Here is a 16,744-nt window from a genome sequence, read left to right on the forward strand (position 1 = left end):
CGGAATTTTTTAATAGTTTTCCCCCTCTAAGGCTTTGAATCAGATTCAAGAGCCATGACAAAACCTATCTCATAGATTTCGTATTTTTTTTTTGAACATTTTATATTTGATCTAGCGACGAACAAGATATTGTTAATTTCTTTGCACAATTTTTCAAGTCCAACTATTACACTGAATTTAATTCTTTTTCTAATGAATATCCATTTCAACTTAACTCACTTAACACAATTAATATTCCAGCAATATATCTTTCATATTTAATATCTTTGAATGAATCTTACAAGTACGATCTAGATTTAATTCCCACTAGTTTTCTTAAAAATGCGTTGAACACATTTATCAGCCTCTAACCGATTTATTCAATCTGTCCCTAAAACGTGGAGTTTTTCCTTCTACCTGGAAATACTCTTTTCTCATACTCCTTCACAAAAGTGGCAGTAGCTCGTGTGCATAAAACTATCGAAGAATTGCAAAGTTGTCGGCCATCCCAAAGTTGTTTGAAGCTATAGTTACCAATCAGCTAACATTTTCCATTTCTACTTTGATTGCAGAGCTGCACACGGATTTTGTAAAGGCAAATCTACCATTACAAATCTACTTGAATTCACAACTCATGTGTCTAATGGATTTAGAGAAAATCTTCACACCGATGTTATTTATACTGATTTCATTAAAGCATTTCACAAAGTATTCCACTACTTGCTTATCTACAAGCTGGATCGGCTTGGCTTCCAACCTGGTCTCACCCAGTGGATCTCGTCGTATCTCTGCGGTCGAACGCAAAAAGTTATTTTAAAAAATACTTTTTCAAATGTCATCGATGTTCCCTCTGGCGTCCTAGAAGGCAGTCACCAATGGTCCAATTCTGTTCTTGCTATTTATTAATGATATCTGTACCACTATAAAATATTCCAAAATCTTAATGTATGCTGATGATGTAAAACTTTTTCGGTCTTATGCGTTGATCGAAGAAAATCTCTAGCTTCAAGCGGATTTAAACTGCCTAGTCACTTGGTGCAAAGTAAATTCAATTCCGCTGAACCTCAATAAATATAAATGTGCCTCTTTCGAAGATCTTTGCGAGCAGCCTCTTACGTAATTAATAATTTTTGTCTTCTATCAGTAAACCATTTTGCGGACTTGGGAGTCACGATAGATGCTAAACTTAGTTTCAACCTTCATATTATGACTACTGTCAATAAGCCTTTCGTGAAACGATGGTCCAAGAAATTTAGTGACCCTTATGTAACTAAAGCCCTTGTCATCACTTTACTTAGACCGAGACTAGAATACGGATCAATAGTGCAGAACTAATTTCGAATTAAATGAATGTTTTCGGTGTTTGTGTCATGATTTTAACACTCATTCTAATTCATTTGATATAACCGATTCACTTTCTACCATAAAGAAAACAGTCCTATCCTATCTCAACTCGCAACAAAAAAATTAAAAAAAATAAAATAAAATAGAATAAAAATTAAAACTTTACGTACTAAAAGTGTTCATTTATTTAACAACGTTTTATATGATAATTTCTATCTGTTATGCATAGTACTCAGCTGATGATTTTTATTCTGTAGCAGTTTTAGATCTCGACGCTTAACAAACCTCCGCCTATCAACAAATCGGCAAAACAAATCCGCACGCCATGCGGATGCGGCTCTCGCGTCGGTTGGGCGGGATTTGGAGGGCTTTAATCAGTTGGGTATTTTTTTTTGCTACTCTCTGTAGCAGCGAGCCTCTCCGACTATAGGACTCCCTTCTTTTTCTTCATGGGCTACCCACTAAAACCTAACCTCCCACGGCCCGCGCATTTTCCGCACCTGGGACCGCGTTTAGCATAACTTCGGGTACGGAAGCGCGCTACGTGAGCTCTTTGGCTACTCTCACGTTATTGGGCTAAGCAACCATCTTGCCGTTTAGCAAGAAGAATATTCCTTGCATATCTGCTGACCATGTCTTCGGGTGCGGAAGCGCGCTACGTGAGCTCTTTGGCTACTCTCACGTTATTGGGCTAAGCAACCATCTTGCCGTTTAGCAAGAAGAATATTCCTTGCATATCTGCTGACCATGTCTTCGGGTACGGAAGCGCGCTACGTGAGCTCTTTGGCTACTCTCACGTTATTGGGCTAAGAAACCATCTTGCCGTTTAGCGAGGAGAATATTCCTTGCATATCTGCTGACCATGTCCCATCTGTCATTTCCGCAGGTCATTTTATGGATGACACTGCCCGGGGATAGGTCGCCTAGTGTTACTTCCACTCTTCTTCGTTGCTGTGCGAAGTGATCGCATTCGAAAAAGGTGTGGCATACGTCGTCTATGATCCCACAGTATAAGCAATTCGGATTTTCAACCTTGCCCATCCTGTGGAGGTATTCCCGGAAGTAGCCGTGGCCACTTAAAAACTGTATCAGGTAGAAGTCGACCTCTCCATGTGGCCGTTCTAACCATGGCTCCAGCTCAGGAATCAGTTCCCTGGTCCACTTGCCTGCAGTACTGCAGCTCCATTGCTGTTGCCAGCGTCGGATAGAATCTTTTCGCGCCTGCGCGGCAGCAACATCTCTACGTACTTCTCCTCGTAGGTGGTAAATTGATTTCCTCTCCTCAGCGAGAAGATGTATCGGTATGGTTCCCGCAATAACAAGAACTGCGTCTGCGGATACCGTGCGGTAAGCTGAGGCAATTCGTAGCGCCCCTCTGCGTTGGACAGATACTCGATATTTTCATTCATCCGCCCAAATTTCTGCACCGTACAAGAGTATAGAATCCGAAGCGGAAACAAGCAGCTTTCTTATACATGGCCTTGGCCCGTCTGTGTTTGCCATTACTCGACTTAAGTATCCTATGGTCTGTGCAGTTTTCTCACAGGCTGCTTGAAAGTGTTCCGAGAAGCTTAGTTTGCTATCTAGCATCACCCCAAGGTATTTCGTGGAACTGCGTGTTTGTACTTGTTGTTCTCCAACCATCATATTCATAATGGTGGGAATTCGTCTCTTCGTGAGGATTACGATCTCGGTTTTCGCTGTCGCGAGCTGAAGTCCATGGTCACTCATCCATCTATTTACACTGTGCATTACTTGGTTTAATTTAAGCTGCGCCAGCTCGCAGTTCCGTGCTGTAATTACGGCAGCCACGTCGTCTGCGAAAGCGACAAGACAAGCACTTTCTGGCATGTGCAAACGAAGGAGGCTGTCATACGAAGCATTCCAGAGGTCGGGACCTAACACCGATCCCTGGGCTGCTCCGCCTGTTATCCTCACCTTTCTCTGACCTTGATTTGTTTCGTACGTGAGCCAGCGATCTTTTAGATAGTCCCTTAATATGGCTAGTAAATAAGGAGGTACCTTGAAAGAGTGTTTCAGCGCATCGAGCATGTCGGCCCACCTGACGGAATTGAAGGCATTTTTCACGTCCAGCGTCCTTACCGCATTTATAACCTCGGCTATGGCATCTATTGTGGAGTGACCTTTCCGGAACCCATGCTGCCAATGGGACAGACCACCTCCATCTTCAATGGCTGCTATCAGCCGTTGTTTAAGGAGGCTTTCCATAATTTTTCCGGCCGTGTCGAGCATGCATAATGGTCGAAAACACGACGGGGAGTTCGGGTCTCCCTTGCCTTTCGGGATTAGCACGAGGTGCGCTGTCTTCCACCTTGTAGGAAAGATCCTGGCTTCCAGGCATTTGTTATACATGCGCAAAAGCAACTCAGGACTGCTCTTAGCAGCCAGTCTTATTGCTTCAGCTGGTATCCCATCCGGTCCTGGCGCTTTACCGGGCTTAATTCTGTGTAGGGCCGCTTTTAGCTCACCTTCACTGAACGGCTGCACGTCGTGGCCTTCGTGGGTGACGTGGTCACACTCTCTGCTTGTGCGAGTGAGGAACAGAGCATCTACTAAACTTCGCATCTTTCCCTCATCCATCGTTTGGTTCGGTGGGCGGAATTTCCCCATTACAATTTTATACCCTTGTCCCCAAGGATCACGATCTACTTCTTTGCAAAGCTTTTTCCAGCTATCAAGTTTGCTTTGCTTTATGGCGGCACAGAGAACCTTTTTTGCTCTTTTGTATGCCTCCGCATGCTCTAGCGCGTCGGGCCTGCTGAGTGCGCGGGTTGCCAGCCTTCGCTTTCTGTGGCATACCCTGCGTAGTTCGGCGATTTCGCTACTCCACCAGTGCACTTGTTTTTTACCTCTCCTAGGCCCTTTTCGTGGCATTGAGGTCTTGCATGCGTGGTTCAGGCAACGCATGGTGGCTTCTACCGTAGCGTTCGCCGCTTCGGCACTGTCGACTATCTGTCGTGCGCTCGCTTGTACAACAGCGGAGAACTTTGCAGCGTCAACCTTAGAGGCGTCCCATTTTGTTTTCATAAGGGGCGGTCTCCCTGTCCGACTTTGCCCTGAGTCATTAAGATGGAAGGTGATGTAGTTATGGTCACTACCCGTGAGATCCTCCTTCACCCTCCATCCAGCCGCCTTTGACAGCAGGTTTTCCGATACTAATGTAATATCGGGGATATAGTGTCCAAAGCCTGGTCGCCGATATGTCGGGGTCGTTCCGGTATTCAGAATGACCAATCCAAGTCGGGCAGCCATTTCTAGCACTAGCCTTCCTCTGGCGTTAGTCTGGGGCATTCCCCACTCAACAGCCCTAGCATTGAAATCTCCAGCGACGACCACGTTACCGGTTTCATCACGCAAATCGTCTTCGAGTAGTTCTAGCTTATCTTTAAACCCTTGAATTGGATCGTTTGGGGACAGGTAGCAGCTCACTAGTGTGGTGTGCGCCACTATTACGCTTACGTAGCCGTTTCCGACAACACGGCTTCGTACGTGGGTGCCAGCGTCTAGGATCCAGATCGCAGCAGCACCTGTTAAGTCTACATGCAAGTCACTCCTGACTCTATAAGGTTCGCTGATGATGGCATAGCTGGCTCTGTTTTCAAGAACCAGTTGGGCCAGCAGACTATCGGCTAACCTGCTTCGGTTCAGGTTGCCTTGGATGAACCTGGTCACTTGCGCGCCTGTTTGGCCTTTGCGGCAGCGAGTGCCTCCCTGAAGGTGCTGCATGCTCCAGACCCGGGAAGATGGTCGACCTTCTCTGAATGGCATAAAAAGCACTTTGGAGTTTCCGTGCAGGCTGAGGCCTGGTGGCCACTCTGTCCGCACTTCCAGCAAGCACTGCTTCTATTAGGGCCTTTGCAGTCTGCTTTTGGTGTCCGTAGCCTAGACACCTGAAGCATCGCTGCACGTCTACCCTCTGTCTAAGCCTGCATTGCAGCCAGCCGATACAGATCTTGCCCTTGGCTAGTAAAAGGACGCCAACAGCTTCGTCCACTTCAATGGCTGCCATCTTCTGTTCACGCTCGTTTGCCGAGAAAATAGACACACCGTTTCCCCGCCAGCAGCTTTCCTAACAGCCTCGGCAACTTCTTCGCCGTATAAGCTGCTTGGTTTCGCCCGCTTCTCCAACAGCGCTTCCTATCGCTTGGATGGACGCTGATTTATCGCCGCAACGTGCAGTTTCGATAAGTACACTCCCGGATTTGGTTTTTCGGACGGAGCGTATGACGGTCCCTGTATCTTCAGGCCGAAGCTCGCCCAGATAGCTCCTACGACTTCGGCGTAGTTCCTTCCCTGGGCTGGTCTAACTACGAAAGTTGCGGCCCGTCTGTTTCTCGGCTTGCCTTTTCTTTTTGCCTTCTTGGCTTGCCCAGGTGGTGTCCTTTGTTCTTTCTCAGGGTGTGGTTTGGCTTTCCGGTTCCTTACGGTTCGCAGGCTCGAAAATTATATTTTTGGGTATGCGTAGTGGACATTTTTTTCCTGAGCCCAAATCCTATCGAAAAAGCGATGGCGCGATATCGGTTAACTTTCGTCCATACAAATCGACCCAGCCCAATGTATACTATTTTTATACTCAGTTGAGCAGAGCTCACAGAGTATATTAACTTTGATTGGATAACGGTTGGTTGTACAGGTATAAAGGAATCGAGATTGATATAGACTTCCATATATCAAAATCATCAGTATCGAAAAAAAATTTTATTGAGCCATGTCCATCCGTCCGTCCGTCTGTCCGTTAACACGATAACTTGAGTAAATTTTGACGTATCTTGATGAAATTTGGTATGTAGGTTCCTGAGCACTCATCTCAGATCGTTATTTAAAATGAACGATATCGGACTATAACCACGCCCACTTTTTCGATATCGAAAATTTCGAAAAACCGAAAAAATTCGATAATTTATTGCCAAAGACGGGAAAAACGATTAAACTTAGTAGGTGGGTTGACCTTATGACGCAAAAGAGAAAATTAGTAAGATTTTGGACAATGGGCGTGGCACCGCCCACTTTTAAAAGAAGGTAGTTTAAAAGTTTTGCAAGCTGTAATTTGGCAGTCGTTGAAGATATCACTATGAAATTTGGCAGCAACGTTACTACTATTACTATATATGTTCTAAATAAAAATTAGCAAAATCGGATGAAGAACACGCCCACTTTTTAAAAAAAAAATTTTTTTAAAGTAAAATTTTAACAAAACATTTAATATCTTTACTGTATATAAGTAAATTATGTCAACATTCAACTCCAGTAATGATATGGTGCAACAAAATACAAAAATAAAAGAAAATTTCAAAATGGGCGTGGCCCGCCCATTTTCATTTAGTTTGTCTAGAATACTTTTAATGCCATAAGTCGAACAAAAATTTACCAATCCTTCTGAAATTTGGCAGGGCATAGATTCTATGACAGTAACTGTTTTCTGTGAAAATGAGTGAAATCGGTTGAAGCCACGCCCAGTTTTTATACACAGTCCACCGTCTGTCCTTCCGCTCGGCCGTTAACACGATAACGTGAGCAAAAACCGATATATCTTTACTAAACTTAGTCCACGTACTTATCTGAACTCACTTTATCTTGGTATAAAAAATGGCCGAAATTCGACTATAACCACGCTCACTTTTTCGATGTCGAAAAATACGAAAAATGAAAAAAATGCCATAATTCTATACCAAATACGAAAAGAGAGATGAAACATGGTAATTTGATTGGTTTATTGACGCAAAATATAACTTTAGAAAAAACTTTGTAAAATGGGTGTGACACCTACCATATTAAGTAGAAGAAAATGAAAAAGTTCTGCAGGGGGAAATCAACAGCCCTTGGAATCTTGGCAGGAATACTGTTCGTAGTATTGCATATATAAATAAATTAGCAGTACCCGACAGATGATTTTCTGGATCACCCTGGTTCACATTTTGCTCGATATCGCGCAAACGCCTTCACATATACATATAAGGGCCACTCGCTGTTAAAACCCTCATTAATACCTTTAATTTGATACCCATATTACACAAACACATTATAGAGTCACCCCTGGTCCACCTTTATGGGGATATCTGGAAAAGGCGTCCACATATAGAACTAAGGCCCACTCCCTTTTAAAATACTCATTAACACCATTCATTTCATACCCATATCGTACAAACACATTATAGAGTCACCCCTGGCCCACCTTTATGGCGATATCTCGAAAAGGCGTCGACCTATAGAACTAAGGATCACTCCCTTTTAAAATACTCATTAACACCTTTCATTTGATAGCCATATCGTACAAACACATTCTAGAGTCACCCCTGGCCCACCTTAATGGCGATATCTCGAAAAGGCGTCCACCTGTAGACCTAAGGCCCACTCCCTCTTAAAATGCTCAATAACACCTTTCGTTTGATACCCATATCGTACAAACATTCTAGAGTCACCCTTGGTCCACCTTTATGGCGATATCGCGAAACGGCGTCCACCTATGGAACTAAGGATCACTCCCTTTTAAAATACTCATTAACACCTTTCATTTGATACCCATGTCGTACAAATATATTCTAGAGTCACCCCTGGTCCACCTTTATGGCGATATCTCGAAAAGGCGTTCACCTATAGAACTAAAGCCCATTCCCCTTTTAAAATACTCATTAGCACCTTTCATTTGATGCCCATATCGTACAAACACATTCTAGAGTCACCCCTGTTCCACCTTTATGGCGATATCTCGAAAAGGCGTTCACCTATGGAACTAAGGATCACTCCCTTTTAAAATACTCATTAACACCTTTCATTTGATTCCCATATCGTACAAACACATTCTAGAGTCACCCCTGGTCCACCTTTATGGCGATATCTCGAAACAGAGTCCACCTATGGAACTAAGGATCACTCCCTTTTAAAATACCCATTAACACCTTTCATTTGATACCCATGTCGTACAAACATATTCTAGAGTCACCCTTGGCCCACCTTTATGGCGATATCGCGAAACGGCGTCCACCTATCGAACTAAGGATCACTCCCTTTTAAAATACTCATTAACACCTTTCATTTGATACCCATGTCGTACAAACATATTCTAGAGTCACCCCTGGTCCACCTTTATGGCGATAACTCGAAAAGGCGTTCACCTATAGAACTAAAGCCCATTCCGTTTTAAAATACTCATTAGCACCTTTCGTTTGATGCCCATATCGTACAAACACATTCTAGAGTCACCCCTGTTCCACCTTTATGGCGATATATCGAAAAGGCGTTCACCTATAGAACTAAGGCCCATTCCCTTTTAAAATACTCATTACTACCTTCCATTTGATTCCCATATCGTACAAACACATTCTAGAGTCACCCCTGGTCCACCTTTATGGCGATATCTCGAAACAGCTTTCACCTATGGAACTAAGGATCACTCCCTTTTAAAATACTCACTAACACCTTTCATTTGATACCCATGTCGTACAAACATATTCTAGAGTCACCCCTGGTCCACCTTTATGGCGATAACTCGAAAAGGCGTTCATCTATAGAACTAAAGCCCATTCCGTTTTAAAATACTCATTAGCACCTTTCGTTTAATGCCCATATCGTACAAACACATTCTAGAGTCACCCCTGTTCCACCTTTAAGGCCCATTCCCTTTTAAAATACTCATTACTACCTTCCATTTGATACCGATACCGTACAAGCACATTCTAGAGTCAACCCTGGCCCACCTTTATGGTGATATCTCGAAAAGGCGTCCACCTATAGAATTAAGGAGCACTCCCTTTTAAAATACTCATTACCACCTTTCATTTGATACCCATATCGTACAAACACATTCTAGAGTCACCCCTGGTCCACCTTTATGGCGATATCTCGAAAACGCCTTCACATATACAACTAAGGCACATTCCCTTTTAAAATATCCATTAACACCTTTCATTTGATACCTATGACGTACAAACAAATTCTAGAGTCAGCCCTGGTCCACCTTTATGGCGATATCCCTAAATGGCGTCCATCCATAGAAATATGGCCTACTCTCTCTTAAAATACTCTTTAGTACCTTCCATCTGATACACATGTCAGACAACCACATTCCAGGGTTACCCTAGGTTCATTTTCCTACATGATGATTTTCCCTTATTTTGTCTCCATAGCTCTCAACTGAGTATGTAATGTTCGGTTACACCCGAACTTAGCCTTCCTTACTTGTTTTATACCCAGCTGAGCAGAGCTCACAGAGTATATTAACTTTGTTCGCATAACGGTAATCCGTAACGGCATAAACTAATCGAGATAGATATAGACTTCTATATATCAAAATGATCTGGGTGAAAAAAGAAATTCATTTAGCCATGTCCGTCCGTCTTTAAACACGATAACTTGAGTGAGTTTTGAGGTATCTTGATGAAATTTGGTACGTAGGTTCCTGGGCGCTCATCTCAGATCGCTATTTAAAATAAACGATATCGGACTACAACCACGCCCACTTTTTCGATATCGAAAATTTCGAAAAACCGAAAAAGTGCGATAATTCATTACCAAAGACGGATAAAGCAATGAAACTTGGTAAGTGCGTTGACCTTATGACGTAAAATAGAAAATTAGAAAAATTTTGGACAATGGGCGTGGCACCGCCCACTTTTAAAAGAAGGTAATTTAAAAGTTTTGCAAGCTGTAATTTGGCATTCGTTGAAAATATCATGATGAAATTTGGTAGGCACGTTACTCCTATTACTATATGTGTGCTAAATAAAAATTAGCGAAATCGGATGACGAACACGCCCACTTTAAAAAAAATTTCTTTAAAGTCAAATTTTAACAAAAAATTTAATATCTTTACAGTATAAAAGTAATTATGTCAAAATTCGAATCCAGTAATGATATGGCGCAACAAAATACAAAGAAAAAAGAAAATTTCAAAATGGGCGTAACTCCGCCCTTTTTCATTTAATTCGTCTAGAATAATTTTAATGCCATAAGTCGAACAAAAATTTACCAATCCTTGTGAAATTTGGTATGGAGATAGATTCTATGACGATAACTGTTTTAGGTGAAAATAGGCGAAATCGTTTGACGCCAAGCCCAGGTTTTAAACACAGTGGACCGTCTATACTTCCGCTCGGCCGTTACCACGATAAGTTGAGCAAAAACCGATATATCTTAACTAAACTTAGTTCACGTACTTATCTGAAGTCACTTTATCTTGGTATAAAATATGGCCGAAATCCGACTATGACCACGACCACTTTTCCGATATCGAAAATTACGAAAAATGAAAAAAATGCAATAATTCTGTACCAAATATGAAAAAAGAGATGAAACGTGGTAATTGGATTCGTTTTTTGACGCAAAATATAACTTTAGAAAAAACTTTGTAAAATGGGTGTGACACCTACCATATTAAGTAGAAGAAAATGAAAAAGTTCTGCAGGGCGAAATCAAAAGCCCTTGGAATCTTGGCAGGAATACTGTTCGTGGTATGACATATATAAATAAATTAGCGGTACCCGACAGAAGATGTTCTGGGTCACCCTGGTCCACATTTTGGTCGATATCTCGAAAACGCCTTCACATATACAACTAAGAGTAGCCCTTTTAAAACCCTCATTAATACTTTTAATTTGATACCCATATCGTACAAACACATTCTAGAGTCACCCCTGGTCCACCCTTATTGCGATATCTCGAAAAGGCGTCTACCTATAGAACTAAGGCCCATTACGTTTTAAATAATCATTAACACCTTTCATTTGATACACATGTCTTACAAACACATTCCAGGGTTACCCTAGGTTCATTTTGCTAAATGGTGATTTTCCCTTATTTTGTCTCCAAAGCTCTCAGCTGAGCATGTAATGTTCGGTTACACCCGAACTTAGCTTTCCTTACTTGTTGTTATTTGGCAATGGCCACTACTGTATGAAATTTGATATCGCGCACTACAATCACCACCACAATTACTGTGTCACTTGTTATTGACTATTGCGCATACGCAAATATTAAATTTCACACATACTTAACGTTATATAATAGTAGTATTACATTGTAATGATAATTATGATGATTTCGATTTTGAATGCTGTAACTTAGCATATGTTTCGTACCGAGGGTAGGTTCTAAATGCGTTATATATATTTTTGATCTTCATTTGAATTAATTGATTTTTGTATGAGTTAATCGTATTGCTTTAACTGTATGAAAAACATTTATTTCAAGCAATTTTTATTTTTTTTTATAATTTATTTAATAATTTGAGAAAAATTTAAACAACGTGACATTAGGACGGACAAGGCGACAGCTGTTTCGACTATACCTTGTAAATCTGTTCAAAGCCTTTTCTCCCGGGAGTGGGAGTCGAACCCGCACTCCTACGATAGTTGAAATGGTTACGAACGCATTCAGCTACGTCATGCCTTAGTTGTTGTAAAGTTTTTCCCAATTGCCTTCTTTCGCATATATTATCTTCTACACATCACATAAAAATAAATAAATAAATGTAAGGCGCGATAACCTCCGAAGAGATCTAAGGCCGAGCTTCTCTTCCAATTTGCGTCGTGCTCCTCTTGATTTTCCCTACAAATTGGCCGGACGGGACCTACATGTTTTATGCCGACTCCGAACGGCATCTGCAAAGCAGATGAGTTTTCACTGAGAGCTTTTCATGGCAGAAATACACCCGGAGTGCTTGCCAAACACTGCCGAGGGGCGACCCCGCTTAGAAAAATTTTCTTCTAATTGAAAAATCTTATTTCTAAAATTTTGATGTTGCTTTGCCCGGGAGTTGAACCCAGGGCATACGGTGTGATAGGCGGAGCACGCTACCATCACACCACGGTGGCCGCATGTAATTATGTAATGTATGTATGTATGTAATTATGTGTTAAAGTTATGCATGTTTGTAAGGCGATTTCAGAGAAACTTGGTTTTGTTGTTGTTTATGTCCTATTTATAGAACTGCAACGAATTGACCAAATGTTGTCTGTTTGTATGAGTTAATCGGGGATTGCCCGTATTGCTTTAAATGTATGAAAAACATTTATTTCAAGCAATTTTTAATTTGATGTGTAGAAGATAACATATGCGAAAGAAGGCAATTGGGAAAAACTTTACAACAACTAAGGCATGACGTAGCTGAATGCTTTTGTAACTTTTTCAACTATCGTAGGAGTGCGGGTTCCACTCTCACTCCCGGTAGAAAAGGCTTTGAAGAGATTTACAAGGTATAATCGAAACAGCTGTCGCCTTGTCCGTCCTGATGTCACGTTGTTTAAATTTTTCCCAAATTATTAAATAAATTATAAAAAAATAATTGATTTTTATTTTTTCATTCAACATTTTTTTAATTCATTATAAATTTATAACGATTATATGAATTTAATTATCGGTTCAGGCTCATAATGCTATATATAATTTTTTGTTATTGATATTAGTGAAAAATTACAAAATTTGCATACGGCGATGGTTGCTAGGAAATATTTTTGAATTTCACTTCTTCATTAGCTAGCTTCTCTGGAGCTGCATTTTCAACTCGAATTCACCTACATTTATACTCGTGCTAAGGCAGATGCCCCAATCCACACTACACTAGTATGAATTACGAATGTTCAGGATTTCGTGTTTTAAACTCACTCTTTGGAAGCTGGTTGATGGAGAAGTGAAATTCAGAAACATTTGAATCCGTCCGTTGGCAGGTTAACTTAAGCAAATATTGAGATATCTTCACCAAATTCGGTACACGGGCTTATGTGGACGCATAATATATTGGTATTGGAAACGAGCGAAATCGGACGATAACCACGCCCATTTTTTCGATATCGAAAATTTATAAAAATAGATAAAATGAGATGATTCAAAAACGAATACCGCTAAGCTAATAAAATTTTGTAGGTCAATTTGTTTTATGACGCAATACCAAACATTTTTAGGAATATGGGCGTAGCACCACCACTTTTTAGAAGAAGAAAATTTGGAAGTTTAATAGGCCGAAATCAAAAGCCGTTAAAGAAATTTGGCAGAGACACTATCCTTACCAAATTATAAAGACTGAGTGAAGATAATCAAAATCGGTTAAAGGTGATTTGGAGGCAGATCGGAACAATAAACGAAAATTCACAAAGTACGGCAAATAACGGAATGTCTCAAGACCGATGTACAAAGGTGTATTTAAGTTATGGAGGCAGCAATTTTTCTTATTGTTAGCCATGAACGGAGATAATGAACGTACCGTTGGACTATGATATAAATGGTAATAGTTCGTTTGGCAAATAACACTGGCCCAGGGAATTATGCACTACTTGTTAGTGTATTCAGACGTGCATGCATTAGCGCTTTTGCAAAATATCTTCAAACGTTTAAATGACAACCCTTGGTTCATAGAACCGGCTGCCGTGGGAATATACAACAAACAAACAACAACAAACACAGCAAGCAGCCACACTTATGTACATGTACACATTATAGCAAGCAGCCACACTCATGTACAAGACAACGAAGAATATTCCATACACATAACCAAGCATGAGATACAACTGTTCTAGAAGGCATGTGCGTAAAACGACTGGAGCTAAGAAGAAATGGGCGAACGAGGTAACCGAGAGTATAAAAGCAACGCAAGCTGAGGAATACTGATTTGATTTAAATACGCTATTAGTAAAGTATAATTTTAGTTGTATAGTTTTACCCCAAAAGTAATCTAAATAAAGACAATTTTGCAATACTGAGTATTGGAGTTATTTATTCGGCAGTTCAGTGATTCGAACTTTAATAGAAGGTTCAAAATACGCGGAATTTCCCAAAATTCGTTACAATACAAAGTTTGCAATAACTCTATGTTATTTAGTTACATTTTGCTGATATTGAAAGAATATAATATTTTTAAAACTATTTATGTAAAAAAATGTATATCATTTGAGTAAATAATAAGTATATGGACTTAAAAATTCCATTTTTTTAAATTGTTTCGAGGTATTGTTTAAAAATAATAAAAAATTTTTTTTATAAATTCTTTTAGTATTTGGACACATTAGTTATTTGGAAACTTTTTCCATAACAAATATCAAAATGAAATTTTGTTATAGCCCAAGGACTTTTTTGTTAACCATTCACTTTATAAAGCGAAAAAATTGCTACATTTTTAATGTTATAATTTTGTTTAATAATTGTTTTTGTTTTTATCGGCAACTTTGTAAAGGATTCCAGGCTGGATTCGAGCTCAAGGCCTATAACAATAAATTTAATGATAATTATTTTTTTTTTAGAATAGAAAATGCCAGTTATTGTTATAGACCTTGAGCTCGAATCGAACCTGAGTTATAAGTTTAAGTTTTCACTTTTGGTATCACTGAAATAAAAAATTTTTTTTGCACAAATTTAATCTTCACATATTCATATATATACACTTTTTTTTTTGTTTTGTATATGAACTTCTCTCTTCACATTTTAATTAAAATTTTTTTATTTCCTTTCTGTGTGAAATTTTTTCAAACCACTAATATTCAATTGTGCATTTTGTTATACTTTTTATAATTTATTATAATTACGTAACGTTATGCGTCCACACTGATCACATTACTGCTTAGCGAAAGTGCAGCAGCAAAACCAACAACCGACACTGCAGTAGTGAGGCGATGTCACCAACAAGCACCGCTGAGAGCAACAAACATCATACTACACTACAGTTATAATCTATTCTTGTTAATACGGAGAGCTAACATTTAGCTTAAGCGCTTTTGCTAACTTCAATAATTATACGTCTTTGCGCTTCACTAACAACCGTGCAATACAACTGCGCAGCTCTGACTCGTACTCGACGAACTCACACTTTTGCTCGTGCTCTCCAAATACTCATTTTCTTGTACTAGCAATCTAATGCATGTTTTCTTTTTTTTCTGAAATTAAATAATTAATATTTTTTGTTTGTTTTTTTTTTTTTTGTGTGAAAGGACCGTTGCGCATCGTCGTCAAAGTCCTTTCGCCGCCGTCAAAGGACTGAATGAATTAACCTAGCGAGCGTTTGTTTTTTCCAAAGAGCATCAAACAAAATCGACCATCACCAACAAGAACAACAACACTCTGACACGAGGTTACTGAATATGGTTATATGTATGTATATTTGGACGTTATGAAACGATTATGCCGCCACACAGCCGTTTGGAGTCACGGAGTACGCCCAAGTTGCGCCTCATTTGCTCCGGCTGTCTGGTGGCATGGTGTCTGTTACTCCTTACTTATATGACTTTAGACTTATTACTAACTGATATTTTCTTCATTAGCGTACAGTGGCGTATGCAAATTTTAACCAACAAAGACGCAATGTTCTAATGAGCTAAGGTTAGATAAAAAAAGTCTGCACTAGGGTCAATTGGGCACAAAAATATTTAGAGGTACTACTTCTAAAAAGGTATTATGCTGCTCCTAATCAGTTTTACATCTAGTCGTATGAGCTATGGAATGATGCGTTATTAAGCCTCGATGTACTACCATCTTTATTAAGATTGATTGTGCTTGACCTATAACTCCATATTACAAAGGGATTAAGAGTCTCTCCACCTTGCCTCTGCCTTGCCAGAGCGACACATTCATTTTCCAGCTCACTAAATCGACAGATTTGTGTATCGGATAGATTAAACTTACTTAAGTGATATCGTAGACTAAAGTGTCCATGTACACACAGTGAGAATACGTAGAAGATCTCTGCTTGTATTAATGATATTGGCTGATACTGCTCATTGCTGGGAGTATAATCAATTTGGCCTGTCTTTGCCTTTAGCATTCAATCCAGTCTTGTCTGAACTGATTTGTTTCCCAGTTACTTATGTTATGCCTAGTGTGTGCCTTTGTGAGGGCTCTGCACCATATAATTCTGCTATAACATCCTGCTTGGCTAGCTGGTCCACCTGTTCATTACCTCCGTGTCCCTGAAGTCCGGGAACCTAACATAGTACAACCTTGTTTTTGGCTGTCAGATAATTTAGGACTCCAATGCAGACATCCATTAGCTTAGAAGTAATTGTCTAGGATCGCCAGACTCGCCAAGCTGTCTGGCTATCTAACTTGACGAGTCATATTTTCTCGAATGCACAAGAATTCGTATGATTTGAGAGCATTCGTTCACCTTAGTGAGTGACAGTTAACCGGAATGCCTTTGTGAAATTTTCAGTATATAGTGGTGAATTTGAATGTAAGTAACTTTGACGCAAAGTGTCACGGCGTCATACATAATCTGGCCATTACCTCTTTTTCGTAAAAATCACCACCACGACGCAGCTGAAAGGGAAAGTACAGTGCCTTTGGAACACATCGTTATCCTACTATGGATACTGAGCCTAGTTCTGAATCTTAAACTTCGACGGGTAAATGCGTCTGGTATGTCGAATCTTTCCAGCGATCTTACGTCCCCACTTGCTCCTTGCCTATATACACCAATGTTAAC

At 40.1% G+C, this 16,744-nt stretch overlaps 1 protein-coding gene across 4 annotated transcripts in view; it reads right to left on the reverse strand.

The window, feature by feature from the left end:
• alka (alkaliphile) overlaps positions 1-15,299 on the reverse strand; it is a 169,883-nt gene extending 154,584 nt beyond the window's left edge. The window contains exon 1 of one of the 4 annotated variants that reach the window (XM_067772324.1): positions 15,132-15,299. The gene's annotated coding sequence lies outside the window, so the exon portion shown is untranslated. The other 3 variants (XM_067772321.1, XM_067772320.1, XM_067772322.1) reach the window with 3 other exon arrangements.
• Between the last annotated feature and the right edge of the window lie 1,445 nt (positions 15,300-16,744).

Source organism: Eurosta solidaginis, chromosome 3 (genome assembly GCF_040869045.1).
Source record: "Eurosta solidaginis isolate ZX-2024a chromosome 3, ASM4086904v1, whole genome shotgun sequence".
NCBI lineage: Eukaryota > Metazoa > Arthropoda > Insecta > Diptera > Tephritidae > Eurosta > Eurosta solidaginis.